Genomic DNA, 8,394 nt, shown 5'->3' with positions numbered 1-8,394 from the left:
GATACTGGATATCAGACCGTCTCTTCCTTCTTGCCTCACCCACCCTTCCTCGAGTCTGGATGGGAAGTGAAGACCCAGTTAGGCCCCCCCAGGAAGGTTAGGGCCGGTTTAGGCATAGATGGGAGATGTCTTGTCCCTCCTCTGAGCGGGCCCGGGACGCCCTGCAGGGGCAGTGGGGTGGGGGGTGGGTTGGAGCTTCCAAAGGGTGGGCTTTTGAGAGGAGCTCAGAAAGCAAAACAGTTCCCAGAGGGGGGCTGGAGGCCGGTGCCGCGGAGGCTAGGGGGTGACGGGTGGGAACCCCCAGGAAGCCGGGAGGCCGGAGCTTCTGGGCAGTCGCCGGAACCGCGGGAGAGTAGGACGTCGCTTAAGGTGATGACTCTTCTCTCACCTCCTCAGAAAGTTAAACTCCACCCATTCTCCACTCCACTGGGTTTAGAAAAGAGGAGAGAGAAAATGTTCATTTTATTTGTAGGCAAGATCCCTCTGCCCCGTCGTGGCAAAAGATTAATCGAGGGCCACAAACCCTGGTGACCATCTTTCCAGTCCAGTGAGAAGCAGGGAGTTGGAGCTCTTTGCTGTCCATGGGTTAGGGGGCCCTGAGTCAGGAAGACTCTTCCTTAGGATTTGTGCCTGGGAACCCGGAGAGTGTGATTTTGCTACCCCCTGGTGTCCACTGGGCAAATGCTGCCCAGTAGCTGGTTACCGAGGCCAGTCCTTAGGTGCATTCGAAAATCAATGTACAACTTTTGACTCCCCCCAAACTTAAGTTGTTTCTGAGTACTGGAGGGGGATTGGTTCCAGGAACCCCCACCCGTACCGGAATCCATGGGTGCTCAAGTCTCCTATATAAAATGGCAGAACAATGCAGTTTGAATCCTTACACTCCCAACCATGGAGGGCAAACAGTGCGGGTATTTATAGGGGAAAATCCAAGTACAAGTGGGTATGAGAAGTTCAAACCTGTGTTGCTCAAGAGTCAACAGTATTATGAACCTTATTCACTTGCTTCAAATCCAGCTCACCTATTCCCAGTGTTGAGGCATTATGAACCTTCCCTTACCTGGTCTTAAATTCCTTATGCTCAAGCAAATTGGGAAACAGTTGGTAGAGCCTAAATTAGAAAGTGGAATATAAACCTAACTGGTCGTGGGAGTCCATGAACTTCTGGGAAAGGGAGTGGGTCATTCGTTTTCCCCATGGGAAAAGAACACTTGAAAATTTTGGAGGTTGTAGCGTGAGGGAGGTCGAATTCAGGGTCTGGGATCCAGTTACTTCTTTCCAGGAGTTGTTTTAATCTGTGCTAAATTAGAAAGATTTATTTTATTAAGTGCCATATACTATGTAACTGGTGTGGCTCAGTTGGTTGAGACTTGTCCCGGTGCAGAGAGGTCACCAGTCTGATTCCAGTGGGTTTGCAGGCTTGATCCCTAGTCGGGGATGGGGAGTGTGTGTGTGTGTGTGTGTGTGTGTGTGCGCGGGAGGCAGCTGATTGATGTTTCTCTTTCTCTCTCTCTCTCTCCCCCCTTCTCCCTCAAATAAATAAATATTTTTTAAAAAATAAAGTGACACTTACTATGCTTATAGTGGTTAAATATCACTTTCTCCAAGAATGAAGGTTGTTCCCTAAGAGTGTGTAGGTGTGTGGTGCATGTTTGTGTGTACAATGGAGTGTGTGTTGACATATATGTTTTGGGGAAATGTGAAGGGGAAGATGATAATGGAGGACTTGGAGGCAGGGAACAGACCAGACAAAATATCGGCTCTTCCACAAAATACCGACTTCTGCGCATGGGCCACGAAGTTTCAATTGTACTGTACGTGCGCGCCTGCACATGGTATTTTGTGGAAGAGCCACACTCAAGGGGCCAAAGAGCCGCATGTGACTCGAAAGCCGTGGTTTGCTGACCACGGTTCTAGAGTGTTATAGTTAAAATAATCCCCAAGAAATTTCCATTATGGTTTTTAGGGGGAAGGAGAGTAATCCTAACATGAGGATAGGTGGAAGAAACGTTTGTGTCTAATGTATTATCTGGTTTATGTGCACCAAGAGATGTAACTACCATTGTACATAGGGTTGGGGCTTTAGGCTGCTCACTATTTGTCCACTTGAAGAGTAGCAGTATCGTGGGCTCTGCTTTTTTCTCATGCCACAAGGTAAGGGGAATTAATGAAGGACCACAGAGGGGACAGGAAAGGACAGCCTTGAGAGAACATCTTCTTGTTGCCTAGGCCTTCCAAGGAAACTGGGGGCCAAACCTTAGCTATCTTAGGATAAGAACTCTGTGTAGTATATATATTTTAAATCTATTTTTGTTTAACTTTCCCTTAGTTTAGATTTTATTGGTAATATTCCTTTAAAAATGTACAACTTTTCTGAACCAGATGTTGGCAAAGTCCACACCACCAACATCTTGACTGTGGAGCACATTAGTTTCCACACTGGCCTACACGCTCCACTCTTCCCTCCTGATAAGCCATTCGCTGCACCCTCACCAGACTGATCTTCCAAAAACCTCAATCAGATCACCTCAATCCCTTTCCATGGCTTCTGATTTGCATGACTCCTTTTTTGCCTATTTCTCCAGCCTCCTCTCTTACCCTGAGTAGAAAGCTACTAGTGATCCTCCAGCCATGGTGGCCTTTCAGTTCTTCAAATATGCCTTGCTTGTTCCTAATTTGGGGCCCTTTTGCTCTCTGTTCCTTCTGCCTGGAGGAAGTCTAGTGGCTGGCTCTCATCCTTCGGTCCTAACTAAGGTGTTGCATTCTGAGAGTCTTCCCCAACCACCTGGTCTAGTGTTCCCATGATACCTCCCAATCATGTTAGTTTGTTTTGTTTTCTTCACATTTCTCTCTACTTGATTATGTATTTATTTATTTGTTTCTTTCCTTTCTCATAATAAGCCCACCTTTACCACGACATATTTTAAAATAAACTCTATGAACTCAGGGACCTTGTCTATGTTGTCACTGCTGTACCCTACCTAGTGTCTGACTTGGTCCCAGGAGACATCAGCTCTCCAGGTAAAGACTGTAAGGGGAGCAGAAAGCCCCACAGACAAAGTGACACATGAAAACTGGGAGGGACCGGGGAGGCCGAGGCTTGGGGTCTGCTGCTTAGCTTTCTTTAGCCCTCACAAATTCGTTGTGTCTGTGGGTTAGTATTTGCAAGTGGGAGATGCACAGCACGGAGTCAAAAGCAAATGTGGAACAGCCGCTGGGTTGGAGGTAGCTCACTGGGCTGGGAGAGCATGGAGGAAGCATGGTTTGGAGAGGGAGCTCTGGAACAGCTCCACATTCACTTACGGACTTTATGGATGTATAAACCCTGAGACCTTTTTATAGAGTTGCAACCCAATGGAAACATAGTTTTATGTTCTGTTTTCTTCATGTGGCAGCGCCCATGCATATTTCCATGCACCAGGATAATTTTTGTGTGTTTGCCTTCAGTTAAAGTGATAACTTGGTGCTTCAGTCAAAACATCAAATAGTTCCCCCATCATTTTTTAATTCATCTTAATTTTGAGGAATTTATATTATTTCCTTTTTATTTTATTTTTCAATTACAGTTTACATACAATATTATTTTGTATTAGTTTCAGGTGTACAGCATAGTGATTAGACAGTCATATACTTTACAAAATGGTCCCCCTGATATTTTAAGCACCCATCTGCCACCATATATACGTACTATATTACAGTATTATCGACTGTATTCCCTATGCTGTACTTTACATCCCTGGGATTATTTTGTGACTACCAATTTGCACTTCTTAATCCTTTCACCCTTTTCACCCATCCCCCTACTCCCCTTCCCTCTGGCAACCATCAGTCTGTTCTTTGTATCTATGAGCCTGTTTGGAATTTGTATTATTTCTGAATTTTCTCTGTTACACAAAGACAAGTGGAAACAGATTTGCATCAATTTATCCCTCCTCACTTTGAGTTACTTCCATTTAGCCTATTTTAGCAAGTGGAATTATTGGATCAAACAGTAGGAGCCATTTTACAGCTCTTGCTATTACCTAATGAGGCAATACAGAGTAGGGCAAAAGTAGGTTTACAGTTGTGAGTATGTGAAACACAGTTCATTCTTGTATTATTATTTATTAATTATTGTATTATTTTACATATGAACAAATGTAAACCTGTTTTTGCCCAACCCTGTATTTGGAGAGCACAGGTTACAAAACTCTTAAAGTATTTAAAAAGTTGGTGTGAAGAAGAATTGGATTTGTGCTGAATGGCTCAACAGTGATAAGGCAGTGATGAGCTGTAAGATTAGGTTCTATCCAGGGGAATTTTTAATATTTAGAGCTGCCTGAAAATGGCATAAGGCTATCTCCATAGGCAGTAGATTCCCCCTCTCTGGAGATTTTTAAGCGTAGAGAATTAGAAAAGAACTAGCTTATACAACTTTCCTGATTTGTGATCTGTATATTTTTCCTAGTCCCATTCCTTTGCTTTGAAAACAAATTTTGTTAAAAGAACATTTTTGAAGACCTAGCATGTGCTGGGTATATCTAGTGGCAGCTCGAGCCCTCACTAGCAGGCTCCCAGCAGGCTCCAGGGGCAGGCAATCTGGGAATTAGGACAGCATGGAGTCAATGAAGCCAACCCCCCAATCTTTAGAGCTGTTAAGCAGGTGGGTAAAAATTTATTTTCAATTCCTTGACATCCCCTTCCCTGGACTCATTGTCCACTTATAGGTCTCTGCTCATATTTACCCTATTCTTGTTACAAAACTATCATTATGCTCCCAAGTCAAAACCGGTAACTAAGTGATTGATTCTAAGTAATTATTATATTATCTTGTTTTTTATTTCTGCCAAAAGATATTTGTACTTTAAATGAGGAGTTTGGGTCTCCAAAAAATCTGTAATTGGTGGAATATAGCATTCCTAATTCCACTAACATAACTTTACCTCCCCACTATGAACACGTGTGTATATATACACACACTCCTGTACACACTTAGCCTTATTTATTTATCTTTTTAAATCATCACCTGAAGATATGTTTCTATTAATTTTTAGAGAGAATGGAAGGGAAGAAGGGAGGAGGAGGAGGAGGAGAAAGAGGAGGAGGGAAAGAGAGAGAGAGAGAGAGAGAGAGAGAGAGAGAGAGAGAGAGATCCACGTGAGAGAGACACATTGATTGGTTGCCTCCCCAACCAGGCCAGATCGAGCCTGCAACCGAGGTACATGCCCTTGACTGGAATCAAACTCAAGAACCTATGGTCCACGGGCCAGTGCTCTACTGAGCCAAACCAATTGGGGCCTCTGATTTTTATTGAAGAAACCAGTTGCTTGACATTCTGCTGTTTTATATAGACTAGAGGTCTGGTGCATGAAATTCATGCATGGGAGGGGTCCCCTCAGCTCAGCCTGCACCGTCTCCAATCCGGGACCCCTCAGGACATGTCCGACTGCCAGTTTAGGCCCGATCCCCAGTCTGATCACCCCTAACTGCCTCTGCCTGCTGGCCTGATCGCCCCTAACTGCCCCCCATGCCGGTCTTGTCGCCCCACGCAGCCTGCTGTTCGGTTGTCCATCTGGTTGTTTCGGTTGGCCCCTGGTTTTTTATATATTAGGATATATATATATATTATATATATATAATTACATATATATATTATATATATATAATTACATATATATATACACATACATATATATATATATATATATATATATACACACACATACATATATATATATATATTTTAATCCTCACCCGAGGATATTTTTTATTGATATTTAGGGAGAGTGGAAGAGAGAGGGTAAGACAGAGAGAAACATCGATGTGAGAGAAACAGAGAAACACATTGATTGGTTGCCTCCCATATGCCCCCCCACTCCACTTGGGCCTGGGCTGGGGAGGAGCCTGCAGCCCAGGCATGTGCCCTTGACCGGAATCAAACCCCAGGCCGATACTCTTTTCACTGAGCCAAACTGGTTAGGGCTGGTTTTTATATATATTTTAAAACTACCTTGGTGAAATCTAGTATCAAAGCTCCAAGTTTAGCCAGGGAAGAAAAGCCCCTATTTAGGATAGAGATTCAATCATAGTCTCTGAGATTTACTTTTTCTTGGAGTATATTTTGCTGAATTCCTCTGCCACCACCACACAGGCCTCAGGGAAACTTTCTGAGTTTCTCCAGAATGCAATGGGAGGCCCTCTTCAAGTCGGCAGGGTGATCCACCTAAGGCAGCAGGGTGCAGAAGCAGAGGGCGCTGAGGAGACACAGCTCCGGGTTTAATTCTGGTGCCGCCACTGGCAGCTGCATGCCTTGATCTGGGCTATTGCGTCATCAGCAGTCACCCTTCCTCCTAAAAGCTCAATAAAAGCAACGAACATGGGAACACCAGGAAATACAGTCACCAGGAGATAAAAACAACACAGAAAATGGGCTGGTTTTGCAATGTCAGTGTGAGTTTTTAATATGTCCCTTTTGTGCCCAGAAAAGAATATTCAGAGGGCCGCTTTGGCTTTGTAAAATTTATGTTCCCTGTATTAGAGATGCAAATCAGAAGCCAAGTTCTTCCTTAAGCCTTTGTATTTAATGTATAAGCAAATTTAAAATATATTTTATAAATTTAACTTATTCCATGCCCTTATAAAGTAATTTGGTCATCTGAGCTAACCAACATGACATTCCTGAATACCCAAAAAACTCAGAAATCTAGCAATTTATAAATATGGTTCAATTCTTAGGTTTTCCCAAATGTTCCAAAACTGCTTTTAAAGGAAAGTTCTATTTCAAGTCACATCTACACCAATCACACATTTTAAATTAGAATTACAAGGCCAATTTGTAACTGTAACAGACTGAATTCTCTTAAACACTGCAAATACCTAAAATACCAAATATGCACAAATCCCTTAATGCAAACATAATGATGCTATGTGTCTGCTTTTCTTAAATATTCTATCCTGAGTTAAAATGTCCTGGATATTAAAACAAACTTACCCACTAGGAAATATGTCATCCCAAATGGCTGGGGAGCCCCTTCCCAAGTGACCTTTTGGAAACAGGTCTTCCGTGGCCCAGAGAGCGTAACCAGCGGAGATTTGTCCCAAGGCTTTTGGGAAGCTCTTCTCAAGCCCCCAAATCTCCCACAGAGCCCTGTTTTACGGATGCTGTGTCATTACTCTCTGAGTGGGCCAAGGCCCCTAGATTCAAGTTACACTCCATCTCATTCTTCAACCTACACACGGAAGTCAGAAACTCTTATCTACATTGCTACGCCACTTGTTTGGATATAATGAATCTATTTAAGGATTCATTCTATTCTGAATTCTTTCCACACTCTTCCCAGCTTCTGGGGTCACAACTCCTACAGATGGTTGAATTTCTCCTGGTGTTGACTAACTCTGGTCACAGACCAAATGTTACACCAGAGACATGTAACAGGAAGATTAACATGTAATAGAGAATGGGCTTTGGGTTAGGATGAATGAAACTCTTTGGAAGGTGGGAGAAAAATGTCATGGAATTCCTTTGATTCATTATACTCTCCTGATATGTGATATGTTTCAAATGTATTATTTCTACCTGCCTCTTAAACTAGGCAGTGAAATCTTTTCTTAATTTATTTTTAAAAGATTTTTATTGATTTTTTAGAGAGAGAGGAAGGGAGAGGGAGAAACAGCGATGTGAGAGCAGGGCATTGATTAGCTGCCCCCTGCACGCCCCCTGCCAGGAATGGAGCCCACAACCCAGGCATGTGCTCTGACTGGGAATCGAACCAACAGCCTCTTGGTGCACAGAATGACACCCAACCAACTTAGCCACACTGGCCAGGGCAAGTGTGTGTGTGTGTGTGTGTGTGTGTGTGTGTGTGTGTGTGTGTGTGTGTGTGTACTAGAGGCCCAGTGCACGAAATTCGTGCAAGGGGCTTGACCCTTGCAGCCGTGGTGGCTGCCTCGGCCCTCGCAGCCCCAGCTTTGTCCGGAAGGTTGTCTGGAAGGTCATCTGGAAGGTCATTCAGCTGTCCCGTCTATTAACATATTACGCTTTTAATATATATAGCTCCTTGATTGCTACAACTTAGGAGTGTTTTTTTTTCCTGGCTCCAAATCACAGCCTCCTCCAAAGCCATAACCTGTGTTGGGCACAGATTAGGACCCGAGTGATATGTGGAAAAGAGAAAACCCAAGAAGCTCTGTGCTCTCTGAAGGCAGTACATGGGATTGTTGGGGAATTACTGGAGAAACAAATAAACAAAAAAGAATGAGTTGACAGCCCTGGCTGGTGTGGTTCAGTTGACACAGGTGTCTCTTAGATTAGGACCTTGAATGGTTGGATATAATGTTTCCACTAGCCAAGACTGAGAGACTGCAGGAGCAGGGGCAAGTTTGGAAGCCAGGCAGATCTGAGGTCAGTTCTGAGTA

Source organism: Myotis daubentonii, chromosome 1 (assembly GCF_963259705.1).
Source record: "Myotis daubentonii chromosome 1, mMyoDau2.1, whole genome shotgun sequence".
Classification (NCBI taxonomy): Eukaryota; Metazoa; Chordata; class Mammalia; order Chiroptera; family Vespertilionidae; genus Myotis; species Myotis daubentonii.
This window is presented reverse-complemented; position numbering follows the sequence as displayed.